Source organism: Eumetopias jubatus, unplaced genomic scaffold (genome assembly GCF_037043125.1).
Source record: "Eumetopias jubatus isolate StellerSeaLion01/CBP00866 unplaced genomic scaffold, mEumJub1_p1.0 scaffold_16, whole genome shotgun sequence".
Lineage (NCBI taxonomy): Eukaryota > Metazoa > Chordata > Mammalia > Carnivora > Otariidae > Eumetopias > Eumetopias jubatus.
Window position 1 is genome coordinate 34,321,564 of NW_028274822.1, and position 17,882 is coordinate 34,339,445.

The following is a 17,882-nucleotide window of genomic DNA, read 5'->3' on the forward strand; positions in this document are numbered from 1 at the left end:
GCTTCGCCTGAGGCTCCACAAATTCACTCTTCAACTCCCCTGTTCAATGGGATATCGATGATTTTATCCCCAGTTGTGTAATGCCAATGAATGTAATCAATAGTCTTCAAAAGAACACTAGCATGCATGTTAAAATAACAATAATAATAATATCAAAATATAAGCCACCTTTTCCTGGGTGTTTGCAGGCTTATGTTCTTTTTACCTGACAACAATGTTACTTTTCATATTCTTCCTTTCTTTCAGGGTTCAGCAATAACTAATATCTAGCTTTAGCTGAAGTATTCTTGATTGCATGATAAAATTACTTCTGTTCAATATTCCAGGGTGCTAATTGCATCAAGAGCTGTGGGAAAAGCTCACAACTGGGAGCTGTATGAGTAGAAAACTCCGGAGAGCTTCATCTTCTCAGGAACATACATAAACAGGATGAGGCTGGAAAGAGTCTGGCCATACATTTAACATTTGGCCATACAGAGTCTGGCCAAATGTTAAAAGGAAAACATTTGAAAAAAATACAATTTGATTCAACAAAACGTAGAGTTCCTATGTTCTAGCTGCAGAACCCGCAGAGCTGCTTCATGAGATAACTGTACTGGTTTGAGTTCTTGCTGGCGTTGCTGCATTTGGAGGGCTGACACTTACATATGCCCATGGCGTGCCTGGAGTCTAGTACTAAGCATTGCTCTTCTGGTGTTCTGCTTAAACTGGATTGAACACAGGTCTGTGCAAACTAAACAAAGAAAAATATACTTCCCTTCAGGGAGAATGACAGGGAAGCACAACATAGTTTCACAGGATAATAGAACTGGAGCTGACCTTTGAGATCCATATTCCTGTTTCTTCATCTTAATAGATAAGAAAATTGAGTTTCTAGGAGGTTAAAAGACTAACTTTTAGGTCTCTGAAACTTCTTACCTCCAGGCTATAATTGCTCATCCAAGCAAGATGTACAAATAGGAAACAGAAAAAACTTTAAAATCAAACACAGGTAAAACACCTAAACAAGAAGGACAAACCACAGATTTTTAGAAAAGGAAAGATTAATTGTGCTGGTTAGTCAGGACAGACTCCATGGAAGAGGGGGCCCTGACATGAACCACACATGATATGTGGGATTTCATTTGGGAGAGAAAAGGAGGAGGTCCTTTCCCAACCATCAGAACGTGAAGCCTGCCCTTGAGTTTGCCATGAACAATACTGTTGATGAAAACCCTTAATAATTGCAGCTTTACCTTTTTGCCTTGTGGCCTAGAGAAGGAATAATGGAGCTTATTTTTCCAAAGTAAAGGCGATTGATGCCCATAGGAAAAGAGAAACTATCTTTAATTCAGTCTCTACAATTAGGATTAGTTCAAGTGTGATATTACTAAAAAGTTAGTTGAATCCTTTAACCACACCCAGATACCTCCTTTTCATTACTGATAAGATCATCATTTCAGCAACCACAGCCTTTAAGTGACTTCTCACTCTCTCCACCATGAGGTTGTATGTATAACTTCAGCCCTCTTGCTATATCTGGATTGATTTTTTTTTCTTTTCTTTTTCCTTTTTTTTTTTTTTGTTTTTTGTTCCTTTAGTTGCTCATGTCCTTCCCCCATGTATTCTCATTCTGTTACTTTACTGCCAAGTTTCTCAAAACTCACTTAACTTCCCTAGACTTTTCCCTGTTTAGAAATTCCCGCTTTGGACAAAACCCCCTCTTGTTAAGGTGCCCTGTTCTATCAGTGTATTTTCTAGCAGAATGAAAGCAAATATGAATTTATTCACGTGAAGTTGTTTATGCCTAAAAGTGACTTTTTTAAAAAAGCCAAAAAACAGGAGACTGCCTTCAGAAAGCCAAGGTCTGAGAGCAACAGGTATGGTATGAAGGGGAAGGTAGGTGGAGAGGGTAGTGTTTACTACTGAAGACTGAACAAAAGAAAAGAGAAGAAGCAATGGTGGCTGTGCCCATCCCAGCACTATTCAAGAGAAAAGGAGCTTTACTCTAAGGATGCTGGCTATCTCAGCTCCTTAAGGCAGTCCTGGATTTGGTGAAGACAGTCTTGGCTGTACCTACTCTATCGATAAGAGGGTGAAGAGTTGAATTCATCTTCCCTGGTGATTCCTTGATCACAAGCACAAGCTTTAGTTTAGGATTTTGCTGGTTTACCTATAATGTCTGCACTAGTCATGTGACCTCTGTATGTTCCAAATCCTGTTGTATTATTATTTCCCACTGTGAATTACATAAATCAGCACTCTGGTCCAGTAAAACAATCCCACAAACTTAGTGCATAGGCAAGTGACAGTATGTCTCTATAAGCGATGGGATCACAATCAACTAACAGAAATTAGGTTTCAACACAAACAAGGCTAAGAGTCCGCCCCAGGTCCAGAGTGAATGCCCCAGAACAATGAGGCCAATTCTTGAGGCCTCTTGGACCAGACCTTATTGGCCTTTGCCAACAAAACTTCCACTACGTTTTATATCTTTGGTTGTGTTTGAGAACATATATTCTTTTCTCCAAGAAATAATGGTGACTTATTATTTTGGAACCCTTGGAAATAAAATGTTTTCATTTAAATTGATGATTTCCTAATAATGGACTTTTAGACACTGAGGGAGATTAGTGGTAAAGATACTTTGATTGGGCCAGTGCACCTGCTTCCCTGGGGCCCAGCTAAACCCTAGTGCAGTCTTATTGGCAATACTTATACAGGCAATACTTATTCTGCGAATAAAGTTATCCCTGGTGATCATTTCACCCTTCTATGTACATGTGGCTTGTGACTCCTCAAAATGTTACATTGAGTGTGTCAAGCCGAACAGAGGGGATCCTTCTGCACTTAACGGGGTAAATATACAGTCTGTGTGCCTGCAACAACTAGATGCTTCTGTGCCTTGAGGTAGGAGTGAGGGGAAAGAATATTCTGATTGGAATCACAGCATGCCTGTATGCAAATCAACAGTTAAAGGCTACTCTGTAATTATGCTAAAATGACCCACTGTTAAACATTTCTCTTGTCCTTTTCCTGACCCCCAGGTATAGAAGAGGTTGTTAAGTGGCATTGACCATCTATGTCCTCATCCATGAGGCACTCAGGCTATCGCTGCTGCAAAATGGTACGTCCCAGCCCTGTCTGTGTCCAGATGGCTGGTTTAAAGCATCATGAAGTGAAATGAAAAAAAGGAGGAAAACATTAGCAGACAGAATTGTAGCTCGTTCATGAAAATTAGAAGACGCACCCTTTGATTCCTTTGTGGCTCCCCACCCCCACCCCAAGTGGTTTAGAGTTAAAATGGGGACAAAAACATCTCTAGATTTATTTGGCTCTGCCATATTAACCATAAAAAAGATCTAGCCTGTTCCAATCTTAACCCAGCAGTAAACTATAAATCCAACTTCCCCTCTCTGCTGGGGAAATAAAATCCAAATACAGTAGCATCCAAATAATTATCAAGAGTTGAGCTGTGCTGGCAGGGTGCAATGTACAAGATTCAATTTTAACTAGTGATTACAGACCGGCAACCTTCTAGCCCTGAATGTCAAACGGCCATGTCACTTTTTCCTGTCACGGAGCATGTCAGGACTCACCGCAGCCTGGTGACTTTTCATCAGAGGTAATGAATCTTGTACTCCTGAGATAAGAAATGTCACTGTGCCTCCCCGCCCCTCCCTCTCCCCCCACCTCACCCCTCATTCCCTTCCTGCCACCTGTCCAGGTCCCAATAATTAGGAAAAGAATGTTATGTGTGACATTGCTTCTCACATCCCCACCAGGGCCCTGCTACTGTCGATTTAAATTGTGTGGTCAGTACTCAACCCGCAACCATACGTGATGAAATGGCTACCTCAGTAGACGGTTTACAGGGCTGGAGTCTCATGTATCAAGTTCCCTTGTCCTTGAGCAATAAAATGGAAAAACAGTTACGCTCCGACCTTACAGCCTGTATGGTTTGGGGCTCCAGTCCAACTCCTGAAACTTGCCTTTAAATCTTTCAAACTTGGGAGTTTTTTTGTTTCTGACCTTTCTTCTGCTCACTGCCATTTGGGACATCAATGAGGGTGAAGCCTAGTAGGTCTATGTGGGTGGTGACAGAGAAGGAGAGGACATGGTTTGTGATGTCATCTTTTAACTCTAAAGTTCAGTGTCCAACATAAAAAGAAACTGGACAAGCACTTTGTGTTTTTTTTGACCCAATGGAAACACAGATGACATACATACACATGTAGCCAGTGGTTTTTGAAAACTATTCCTTGAATTTCTTAAATTCATAATATAAATCCCAGAATCTTAGAGGTCTGGAAGGAGTACATATGAATTTCTATTAGTGATAAGAAAATTCCCCTTATCTTTTATGCATTTCATCATTTTTAAAAACGCTGACTACCTATTACGTTCAACATAATACTGCTACTTATTAAGAGATATAATAAAGCAATATATGGCATGATCCCTGCCTCAGTTAATATGAGCAATAAGATACATGTATGATAGGTATAAAATTAGGAAATATGTAGTAAGTGAAAGGAGACAGTCTTCCTGGTATGGATAACAATGCCCACAAGACATAAGTGAGTTAAAGTCATCTCAGATGATAGAAAAGACATATAAAACCAAATATGGTCTGGAGTCAACCAAGGAAAAGGTATCAAGGTAACAGTGCATGCAAACACAGGATCACACTGTTTGTTAGTGCTAGGAACACCTCCATATCTGGCTGTAGTGATTAGGTGTCCCATGGAACACAGCAGTAAATTATAGCTGGAGGTCAGTTAATCCACTATCATCCAATATAAGTCAGACAGATGGAAAGGCAAAATCAAGGCTAATCATAGTATCAAAGATAGTTCCAAAGGAGCTGTGGGCCAGCTAGTTTCCCTTGCTAAGTAGGCATTTTGTTTTTCTTGAAAAGTTCGGGGCTCTTTTATGAGTCATGATTCTAGGAGAAACACTTAAACCTTAATGTACCAGGACTTGTTAGAGAAAGTTTATTTCTAGATACGAGACATGCCTTCCTTCCTTCTTTTTTTTTCCTCCCTCCCTCCCTCTCTCCCATATTATGTTCCAGACATTGAGCCAGGCATAAGCAATGAAACACTAAGCAAGGCCAACAGGCTTCTTGTTATAATGTAGCCTAAAGCCTGGTGGAGAAAATGGGCAAGTATCCAGGCAATTACAATCCAATATGAGAGGAAAATGAGAGAGGCTGAAACATGCTAATGGGGCCCTAATAGGGGCACCTGGTCCAGACATAGGAAGGTAATAGGAAGAGATTTCCAGAGGAGGCCCAAAGGTAAACAGGAAGTCTTTACCACTGATCCTCTTGGGAGTCATGAACCTCTGGGTAGATTTCAAGTTCTTTGATCGGAGCCTGAAATTTCCTCTACCAGCTACTAGAATGGGTCTCCTCGCTGGTGGGGGGCGGGGTGGAAAATTTCCCTTACTGTCATCAGTGTCTTTATCCTGTTATTTAACATGGCATTTAGAGGAGTTCTTTAAGAACAGAAAGGGGCTGAATTTGAGGCACATATAATAGTCTGATCAAGGTTCTGTATCATGATATTGCATGGCATAAGCATACCTTCTCCTTCATCTTCTCTGTGCCATCACAAATTCATTACAACTAAAGACTGGGTAGTAAAGTTAGAAATTTTTCCAAACCATCTCCCCCAAGTATTATGGAAAGTTGATTTTCTAGTATTTATTCTCCCCATATCTATTTTCTACATTTGTTTATATTTTTGTTTTAAATTCATTCAAAAATTGAGACTCTATCATGTAGCAGGCCAAGTTCAAATTATTGAGGGACCCAAGAATAAAAAACAAGAGTTTCTTTCCATTATGTAACTTGCAGTCTAGAAGGAGAGAGAGTCGTAGACAAATAATCACAAAGCAATATGATGCCTATGATGATATGGGAAGATTGACCTTGTATACTAAGTGGGGAATTGTGGCTCTGCAAAAATTCATGGACCTTTAAAAAAATAGGAATAAGCCCATATGCCTGTTTTTGTTAAGTAAGCTGTGAGCTGCCTTTCCAAAATACAGAGGTAATTCTCCACTGATCATTAGTAGAACCATTTGTAGCTTCAGATAGGGCAGGTGCTACTATGGGTCCTGTGATGATCCTGAACAGTGCAGAAGTGAGGGATGTGTTAGGTGTGGCAAACAAAAAGAAGGTGCCAGAATGTTCCCTAACTAGACAAGATGCATGACAGACATATATTTCAGGAGGCTTCTTATAAGTCAAACGGAATTAAATTGCAAATGTCCTCCATTCATCAACAACCCTTAGGCCCTGGTCTTTCTTATCTTCAAGTCAGGATGAATGAAATGCATTTCTTTGGGGGCAAACATACTCCCTGCTCAGCGGAGCTGAGAAAACTGATGTCTCAGTGTTTGTACAAGCAGTCACCAAAGGGACACAACCTCTTTGAAATGCAGGTGTGTCAGGGACAAAAGTGAGTAGGTCACAGAGAAGTCAAACTCTTATTAACTGGCACACAAGAACATGTAACAAGAGAAACTATTTTGTATGATACTGTAATGGTGGATACACGTCATTATACATTTGTCAAAATCCATAGAATATATAGTATAAAGAGTGAAACCTAATGGAAACTATGGACTTCAGTTAATAATAATCTATCAATACTGGCTCATCAATTCTAACAAATGTACCACATTAATGCAAGATGTTAATAACAGAGGAAATGGGGTGGGTGTTGAGGGAGTGTATGAAAACTCTCTATACTTTTCCCTCAATTTGTTGTAAACATAAAAATGCTCAAAAGGGTATTTTTTAAAAAAATACTTGTGATACTGTATGGTGGTTATTCATGTAATCTTGGTCTTCTTGATAGTCTATAAGCTATGAGATGTTTGTATTTTTAAAATTTTCTATTTGGTAACTTAAAAAAATGGTGCACGATATAAAGAAATCTAGGGTTTAGGAAATGCTTCTCTGTTATAAAATATAAAATTGAGATGCTTAGGAATTAGCAGGCAAAAGAAAAATGGCAGCAGTCTGAGTGGCAGTTCTAGGCAGAGATGACACACTGTACAAAGGTCTGGGTGCAAAAGCAGGTTCATTTGACAATTTGAAAGGACCTCTCCTTGTGAAAGGCCTTTAGGGAACCTGAACCATGACCTTGGTCCATTGCTGTGGGAATATGTAAATGCAGCTCCTCATGACTCCATACTAAATGTCCTGAGATAATCTTTCCTGGAATGTCTATTTAGCTACATTCATCCTACTGTCTTTGATTCTGGAAAAAATTAAAATTCTGATAATTGAAAAAAAAAATGCTCTTTTACTTGAAGCCAAAAAACAGCATCATGAATACCCTGTTTAAATGCAAACTTCAGAAATTATATTTCAAATAGTCCTAAGAGGACTAATTAATAATTGTAAAGTGCTTTGAAGATGGAAAGTGCTAAATTAACGTCAATATTTATTTATTAATAATCAGAGGAGGTGATGCTGCCATCTTGAAGTTGCCTCTTTTACGATCAAGTACTGACTACTACCATGATTTCACCCTCTTAATTGCCTTCTCCAGCCACTATTGCCATGTGGGAATTCCAGACTTTATGCTTGTGTTTAGTATCTTATTATTTAAAAATACTGCCAGTTCTATATACATGACTGGAAAGAATTTCTACACTTTGTGTGCAGTGAAGCTATGCATGACAATCAAAATTCAGGCATCAGATAAAAAGAAACTATACTTAATAGTTAACACTAAGCACAGTATCCATAGAGTAGGAGCTCAGTAACAAAGTTTTGAATGAATAAATGAACGAAGAACAAATTAACCCAGTTTCTTTTTATATAAAGTATAAATGTTGCCTTTAGCCTCCACATCATATCTATTTGTATCAGCTGGGAACCTACTTCACATATTAACTGGAACTCAAAAATATACTTCTTTATTTCTTGAATGCTAGGTTGCAATCTTCACTACCATATATATTTTTTAGCAGTCCATATGCATGGTGTGTTACTTCCAATTATGTTTGAAGGTGTGCCAGTGGAAAGAGAAGTTTAAAAAAAAAACTCAACAAATAATTAAAATATTTAAAATGCCCAAATAGCTGGCATCACTGAGATCAAACTCAAGAGGGCTTCTTGGTTTTCTAATTTTAGAGTTAGCTATTTTACACCGTCCACAGTGAATAGTGTTGCAAGAACTGTTGACACAGCCTGGAGTCCATGGCTCAGTTTCTACCTTACAATCTCCCACTAGCTATAAACCAGAAACAGTCAGGACTCTGGTGTGAGAGATACCCATCTGGAGCAGTGCTGGTTACTAGCCAGAAATCACAACCCTTTCTTAGGAGCAGCACATATCTTTAGTCAACTAGTCATAGGGACAAGAAGACGGGAGCTGGCAAAGAACAGTAGGCAGTAAAAATTCACTTACAGTTTCAAGTTGTGGTCTTCTAAACTCAGGTTCAGATGCATAAAGATGGGGAAGATTATGAGGGAAACATGTGGACCAGGAGAGAAATACCAGTGTGAATACGACGTATCAAGTCCTCTCTGATTTGGAAGGCTGAGTATCCTGATCTGTTTTTCGACTAAATAAATGTACTTTATTTATTTTACTTTTAAAAAAGATTTATTTACTTATTTGAGGGGGGATGCAGAGGAAAAGTATCTTGAGCAGACTCCCTGCTGAGCATGGAGCCTGACATGGGGCTTGATCTCCATGACCCTGAGATCATGACCTGAGCTGAAGTCAAGAGTCAGACACTCAACCGACTAAAGCCACCCAAGTGCCCCCTAAATAAATGTATTTTAAACACCATGCACCCAAAGACTTATATTAGGCTTCATGGCAGATACACTTATATGGCACTTTGAAGATATGAAATTCTGATTGTTCTTAAGGAAACTCCATAAAGAGTACTTAGGCTGAAACACTCAGCAAATGAGTGACAACTCAACCACTTGTCAAGCCTTGCCATCTCCATGGGGCTCTGCTCCATCCTTTACCACATACTCAATTATTTCCAGACAATTATATATATATATATAAATATACATATATATTTATATATGTATATACACATATATATGTTATATTATATATTTAGTTATAAAGCTTTCACACATAAAAGAAAAAAAGTAACTGAAAATTTTAAAGGTAGTTATATAAACAGAGAGAGCACAGGCTCCTTGACAGAAAACTGATTCTGAAGGAAGCAAGAAACCTGTACAGGCATTTCCATATAGGTAATTTAGAGAGTTTGCCAAGAGCTTAAGTATGCCTCCTTTGTGACCAACAATATTTTGTGATCTAAGACACCATTCATTTATTACCATGTGACAGGTAAATGCAAATTCTACGTGTTGGGAATACAACTGTAATGAGATAGTCATTTATTTTTTTCATACTTGTAAATTTTATCTTATCTACGAGATAACTAGTTGCTTAAATAAGGGGCCGGTTCTTGATTAATTATTGTGCATACTGCCAGATATACACTCAGAATGGACTATGGTTGACTGATCAATATAAAGCAGATAGAAAACAATACAAGGCAATCTACAGCTAAATTCTAACATTAGTGCGACAGATGCAATGGGAAGCCAGAAGGAGAATTTCCAACTTTACTATTTTGAAGGATCTTAATGCCCCAATATTTAGTATAGAATTATGGAATGATGTTTATATATATATAACAAGTGAAGTCCTAAGGCCAACTCAAATAACTGTACATGATGAAAACAATACTATTAAGCTCATTTTCCTATCTTTATCTATCCTGTTATAATGTTCGGTGCAACTTCCCATACCAGCTGGGTGGTTTCAATGGCTACCTTCCCACTCCTTCAAACATTCATTGCAAATATCCTTTGGGAAATGCTTGGCATCTCTTCACTGTCTACCACTTCTACTTCAATTTCCTTGCTTTTCTTTGGTTTCCCACACATTCATCTGGTTGATTAAAAAGTGAATTTCTCCAAAATTAGCATTTAAATAAATATTCATTTATTTTTGGTTTGATGTCTCCTTGTAAGGGCTTTTCAGACACCTTCTTCCTTCACATATTCATAAGCTATATGTCATGGTCACCTGGCAGAGCCTGACACCACAGTGCAGCCACCTCGGGGAACCCATCTGTGGGGTAACGAGGGGCAGTTGAAGAGAATGGGGGAAGCTACCTCAAAATGTCATCCAAAGAATTACCTGTAAATGATAAAATTATATCTCAACTACTACTGAGAAATTATTTTGAAATAAAGTTATAAGAGATTGTCTGGATTTTATTTTTGAGGAAAACACTGTTCTAGTTTGAGGTGAATTTTTGAGTACCTTAATAGCCACCTCCTTTTGCTCGACATTTTTTTCTCCTCTTCCTCAACTCATTATCATCACACTTGTGTTTCCTACTAAATTAAGATCTTTCACCCATATTTGGACATCCATTTTGCAATTTTGTAGTGAGGATGCTTCCTTCCAGGGGGAAATCAACTATATTGAACTGCTTGATATTTTGCTTCTCACATCTCTTATGTAGTCTCCTCAGTTATAGCCTCTTTTTTAAATTCCTAAAGCACTCCTGGTCATTCTCACATTGTCATTTTAAAGATATGTATCCTAGTAAATACTCTGGATTTTCCAAGAAGGTAAATGTCAATCTTGGAAAACTTTCTTGAGGACAGGAACTACGTAGTATGCTTTCATATCTTCTGCCATTACTGGCACAGAACTAGGTGTATTAGAGATGATCAGATTTTATTTGATATTTGATTGACAGATTTATTGACTGGCTGAATCTTTATGGTAGACACTGTAGCAGAGACAATTATTCTTTCAATTTATTGTTGTTTTGTGCTTGGTAGATAGATGGTCTAAACATAATTACAATAGAATTCTGAGGGGAATACTTCTAAGGAAAAGAATTCTGAGGGGAAGACTTCTAAGGAATAATACTGGATGTTATATGATGTAATTTGTAATTACGATGAAAACAGTTTCTATATTTTACAACTTCATATAGCTTAATATAAATTTGTGTTTTTCTCTTACTTTTACAATAAAACAATAAAAAAACTTCATTGCAAAGACACAGGAAGATTGTACAGTCTCCTATACACACACATTTGGACATACACACACATACACACACACACACACACACCCCTCTATATATAAAATAGATACCACAAGAAACACTAAGCATCTTTGTTGGGTCTTTGACAGCTAAATTAGATTAATTTAATTTAAGTTAAATCAAATACCTTGCTTTGTATATTTAAGTTGCCATTCAAATAGTACAGATTTTTCTGCCTGTCATTTAGAATGAATTCAGTACCACAAGTTTTCCATTGAATGAACAGAGCTAACTGAGGGCATCCAAGAAGAAACCTTCATAGATAATTGGCTCGCTCGGGGAGCTAGTGTAGCGGAACATGATTCCAGATTGAATCAAATTCTGGAGCTCTCCTGAAGAGAGGACTAAAGAATGGGGGGGAAACAAGGTTATATGCCAATTAAAGAATGATTTGTACTTTTAGTTTTATCAATATGTATTTCTTCACCTGTACTACAAATGTCTTTATGAAAATATTTAAGAAAACTTCTTCTCTATTTTTTACATATTATGAAGTAGAGCAAGAGCAAATTTCTGTTAAGTGAAAGAATGATGAGCACACAAATTAATCAGAATTCTATTTTCCCATTTTTTTTTTTAACTTTGGAAAAAAGTTAGTTTAATGGAGACTTGGGTAGAATTGTCACCACGACATTCATTAGGCACATGGAAGTTCTACAAGGAAATTTACCTCTAATGAAATTTAACACATCACTGACAGCATCAGAGATTAAAATGGGCTTTTGGTCCAAACAAACATTATCATCCTTGATGTGAAAAGTTGAAATAAGATTACATTTACTCAGTCAATCAATTTTGTTTCATATTTGTGAATATAACTCTAAGATTAAAATTGGTCCTTTATCATTTACCCTAGCTAACTCTCTATTGTCTACCTACCTACCTACCTAAGTATCCATCCATTCATCCAACCATCCACCCATCCATCCATCTATCATTTATTTTTCATCACAATTTCTGAAAAATACTGTTTTACCATTCATAGTTATATATTTTAAAAATACATTTTTGTGTCTATGATATCTGTCTAAATCCACACAATATCATCTCTAAAGACACAGAGACTTATCCATGCAAAGATATCTGAATACTCTGTGAATACAAGGATATTTGTCATCAGTTGTGTTGCTGGTCTGTATCATACGCGGTCTACATTGTAATCATAAAAACTGTGTTTCTGTTTTATAATCCTGTGGCTAGATACCTCTGTGATCAACTCACAAGGCCCCTTTTCTTTTTCATCACTCCATCAAATGTGTATTTTGCTTACTTTTCTGCCAGATCCTTGGTTCCTCTGAGGGCACTACTTTATTCATCTGAATTTTCTATAACATTAGCAGAATGAATTGTATATAACATGTGCCTATTGTATCTTTAATAAATTCATGAATCATCCCTGTCTGACTTCAATGGATGGGAGGAGACTGAAATTTCAACTTGAAACATTCTTTTCTATTTTTCTTATAGGCACACTAATGTTACTAATATGGTATAGCCCGAATATTGGATGCCACTCCCAATTTTATGTAACAATGAGATGCTACCTTTCTCTAAACAAACCGAACACTTAGTTTTACTGTTTCAGACCAAAGAATAGATGGTGTAAGGCCTCCACCCTACTGCAAAGTCCTATTCACTGCCGTCTTTGCAAGTGCCACCCCTAAAAGTTGTGCAGTGCTCAGGCTGACAGCCCTGGCTGCAGTGTCTTCCCTTCCCCCACAATTTATCCAACCTCACAATTCAAAGACCAAGCAGGGTCCAGTTGACCTAATCTGTGTTATGAGCATTGCAACCTATGGTGCATGCTACTGTTACAGGAAGACATTTCCTTTTCTCACTCTGTGTACTTGGAAGCTAGAATTTAACAGATTCTTAGAACACTGAGGTGATGAAAATGAAGAAAAAAAAACAAACCACCAAAACACAGCTCTGCTGAGTAGAATAACTAAGCCAGACAGAGCAATGGTTTGGGGTATTCTCTCTAATAACATGAGTGACTTTAACCACAGAATGACCTCTTCTTTGGCAAAATGGCTAAATGGGAGACTTTACTGTAAATGAAATATAGTGTAGGTGTATAAACAAACACATTAGCGAACAAAATGCTTTAAAAGGTATAGTTATCTAAAGAAACATGCAGCACTGAACTGAAAGATCAGTGGTGATTCATGTTTTTTGTTACTTTTGAAAGAGGACTGGAAGAGTAGAAAAATATCTTCAAGTTTTCCTGTGAGAAAATCGATGGAAAGATCTGGAATTCTAATTAGGCAAGATGACTTGCCAGATGGCATAAATTTTTTATTAAGGAAGTATTCACATTTTATAGGCAAAAAGAGTGATTACCAGGAACTTCTGGCCACCTTCAGCACACTTTCAGTAAATGGAAACTATGCCCTCCATGGCCACGCTACAACTGGCTGGTAAGCTGTCCTTATTTCTCATCCCAACACATGCTCCTCAGTGTTGCCTTGATTTTGTGGGTCCAAGGGCCATGACGGAAAAAAAAAATTAAACCAAGAAATAAGCACATTGTATCCTGTCAGTTCTAAACAACTGATCCTGCCACTTACAAAATATTGTCATGTCTTTCTTCTTCCCCATCACTCCATTAAATGTGTACTTCTCTCTCTCCTGCCATATAACAGGTTTCTTTGAGGGTAATGCCTTAGTCACTATAAAATTTTCCATAATTTTTACTATAATGCATTGCATAGTTTATGTCTATTAGATCTTTGATAAGCACATAAATCATTCATGTTTGGTTTTCAATGGATAAAATGTAGGATGAGACTCAGATTTTAATTTGATAATTAATTTGATAATTCTATTTTATAAAGTATCATTGTGCACAAAAGCACAGCTGAGAACGCTAAGTTTTAACTCTGATAATCATGTAGGCCACTTTCAGTTGACTTTTTCCAATCTATTTCTCCCTGCTCCAGTATTCTCCAGCACTTCACACACCTTGCACTACAAGTACTTTAGCTCTGACCAACAGTTTTTCTCGGTAGGTGCAATCTAGTATTTGACTCCAGCTTGATACACAGCACAGAGTTCAAATTGAAGAAACCTCTTTTGCTCTTTCTTCTCCCCATCTACAATGGACCATACCCATCGGTCCACTCTTTCAAAAAAAAAAAAAGAAAGAAAAGAAAAAATGTTAAGAAATATGGAGTCAAAAGAGGTTTGGACATGTGATTGTGAATAAGACAGACAAGGTTAGTATAAATGAGAAGATTCAAATGAGTTATCAGAGGGAAGAGGATGCTGAGGCATATAACACACACACCAGATTACATCATGAATAGCCTAGAAGTTTAGGGAGGGCAAAAGCAGGGTGAGTTAATAAAAGCAGGTGGACAGAAGGTAGGTTTGGATGGATTACGAAAACCATGCTGCTGTCGACACTGGACATTTGGAATAGGCATGATTTTATACACCCAACATAGGATGGATGTAAGCACCAATAAATCACCCAAGAGCACTTGTGAAAATATTTTTCAGAAGTACCAGATGTATTCTTACAAGAACTGAGGAAAATGACTTGGGGGATAATTATAGATGCAGGAAACTACAAGAATAAAACCTGAATTCAAGATTCTTTGAGATACAACATCTTCTAAAATGCAAACAGAAAACCTACTAAAATGTTTTAGCTTTTCTGATAATTACTACTTTTATTATTTTTTTAGTTTCTTTTTAATTAAGTCACTACAACTGGTTACACTCAAAAACAGAACTACTAGTTTAAGAATGGAATTTTGCATTGGTCATATCCAACTTTTTCCAAGACCCAGTTAAAAAAAAATAAATAAAAAAGATATGGCAAGAGAAAGGGCTATTGATTCAAATCCTGATTTTCGTCTGCCTTCTATTGTCCTATGTTCTTTTCAAACGGCTTAAGAGCCATGAAAAGATGTCAATGCGCCTTGTGTCCAGGAAACAATAAAAATACCCACCTGTGTCCGACCTATCCAAACTCATCACATATGGCCCTCTATGAGTGCATACTGGATGGTACTGCAGAAGAGCAAAGTGCAATTCAGTCTTTGGTTTTCTGCAAGTGCACAGGGTGATCGATCTCTGGTTTGATATGGTGATCAAGTGCCTGCCTGCATTTGCCTCTACTTCTCATTAAAATAAGTGAGAATAAAAACAGAATTAAACCCATAAAGCCTAATAGGAAATAGAATGGGAGAAGGGTCATCATTCAACATTAGATGCCAAAGCATTTCTGGGGGATGAAAAATGGATGAGAACCATACAATTGAACAAATAAGACTGAGAAATCTGCAGCCCAAAGTTAACATAGGAAAGGATAGCAGGGAAAGAGGGAGTTTATTTTCTAGGCAGAACCCCCAAAACTTCTTTTTTTTTAAGATTTTATTTATTTATTTGAGAGAGAGAATGAGATAGAGAGAGAGCATGAGAGGGGTTAGGGTCAGAGGGAGAAGCAGACTCCCTGCCGAGCAGGGAGCCCGATGCGGGACCCGATCCCGGGACTCCAGGATCATGACCTGAGCCGAAGGCAGTCGCCCAACCAACTGAGCCACCCAGGCGCCCCACCCCCAAAACTTCTGGAATAAAACTAAAAAGAATAGAGTGTAGGATTATGAAAGTGAGCCAAAACTGGTAGAGAGAAATAGTTAAGTCTGACCGAAATTCTGTTTCTAGAACAAGAAGCCAATCACTTCCCTACTCCTCTCTTCTCTCTCCCACATTTCTATCTGGATATAACAACAGTACAAGAAACCTCCCACGGCTTCAAGGCCAAAGAAAACAAAGCAAATAATAATTACCATAACAAAAACAATGACCCCTCCATTAAGAAATGTAATGAAGTGAGGGGGTAGAATTAGGACTACTAGCTGGGTGCTAGCACCATGGAATAGATTTCTTCCCATTTTAGTAATCCCTTATCAAAAGCCTGGCTCTTCAGTGATTTAAGTGCAGACCTGGCCAGGTCAGCCTCCTGACTGAAGGAAAAATCCTGTAAGGAAAACATGCATGAAAATATAGCAGTGGAGAAGATCCAGTCCACTCCCTGGAAAAGCCAACTCAGTATTTCCTGTTTTAAAAATGCACAAATAACTTATAATCACTCACGCATATAAAGAAAATTAGCAGCATTAAAATGGCAAAATAAAACAATCCCAGTGGAAATAGAAATAACTCATTGAAGAGAAGTTGAAAAAACCTAATTAGTATTCTCAGAGAAATTTGAAAGATTATACCAAAAAAACAAAAACAAAACACAATAACACAGTAAGATAACGTCAAAGAACTCTACATAAGTATAGAGCAAAAAGGACAGAGAGACAGAGAATATGTGATAAAATATAAAAGGCATAAGAGAATAATCACTGATACCAGACATCCAACAAATATGAGCTCCAGAAGGAGAAAACAGAAAAGGGAAGAAATAAGCAAAATAAAACACAGGAAAATTTTGCACAACATGAATCTATTTAAAGGGTACCCTGCTTACATACAAGAATGAGTAAAAAAAAAATACCTACTATAAACATAACATTAGGAAATCTGAGAACATAAAAAGAAAGAAAATAAAACAACACAAAAAAGCAGCCATCTCAAATTTTGCTAGTTACTATGGCAGAGGACTGACAGATGTACTCTTAGGTGCCCAGATCTGAGAATGACTCACTTCCCTGCTGCTCAGTTAATTGGCCAAAGCTAGTCCCTTGGCTTCACCAGCCACAAGGGGTACAAAATTCAATAATTCCATGTGCAAAGAAGGCAGAGAGGAGGAAAAATTATTTGTGAACAGCACCAATGTCCGCAACAATTGCTTCTACATACCTTTATGAATAGTTTGTATATGAAATTATTCTAATACAATGAGGGTGAAAACTGAGATGTGCAGAAACATACTCATTTTATATGAAGGTCAAAAGATAAGAAAAGTTGAATAGGAGATATTTTTATATTTTTTATTGTAGTAAGATACACACAACAAAATCTACCATTTTAAGAATTTTTAAGTAATATCTCAGTGGTATTAAGTATATTCACACTGTTGCATAGACATCATCATCATTCATTTCCAGAACTTTTTCATCTTCCCCCACTAAAACTCTATACCATTAAATAACAATTCCTATTGCCCCCCACTCCCCAGCTCCTGGCAACCACCATTCTACTTTCTGTCTCTAGGATTTCATTACTGGAGGTACCTCATATAAGTAGAACCATAGAACATTTGTCCTTTGTCTCTGGCTTATTTCACTTAGCCTAATGTCTTCCAGGGTCTCCCCTTGAAGTGCAATCTTTTTTAAGGCTGAACAATATTCCATAAAAATATGCAATGCTTCATTAATTTGTATGTCATCCTTGAGCAGGGGCCATGCTAATTTTTGTATCATTCCAATTTTAGCATATGTGCTGCTGAAGCAAGTACTAAAGATTTTACCAACTAGAAAACTAAAATATTAACCTAGGGAAGTTGGGGTCATATAAGTGAGCTAAATCTTCATCTTTAATAGACAGGAAATAATAATGCCTATGTTTCATAAATCAAGAAAAAGTCATACCAACACCTTGCTTACAGCTATGGATGTAACCTCCACAAGAAGCAAAATTTTTAAAACTAACAAGAAAAAGGACTAGGTAATTAGAGAGGTAGAGCGAGGGGGAGGTGTTATTTTAAGCATTACTGCATTACTGTTGTTGGTGGTTGTTGTTTTTAAATTTTTACATATAATAATCTAATAATAAAAAGTATCTCCAACAGCAGTACTACTTAATTA

The 17,882-nt window shown here is 37.4% G+C and overlaps 1 non-coding gene across 1 annotated transcript; it reads right to left on the reverse strand.

Moving 5' to 3' along the window:
* Positions 1-17,429: 17,429 nt before the first annotated feature.
* On the reverse strand, positions 17,430-17,533 carry LOC114205125 (U6 spliceosomal RNA). The gene has a single exon (XR_003608325.1). It is a non-coding gene; the product is annotated as a U6 spliceosomal RNA (small nuclear RNA).
* Positions 17,534-17,882: the final 349 nt, after the last annotated feature.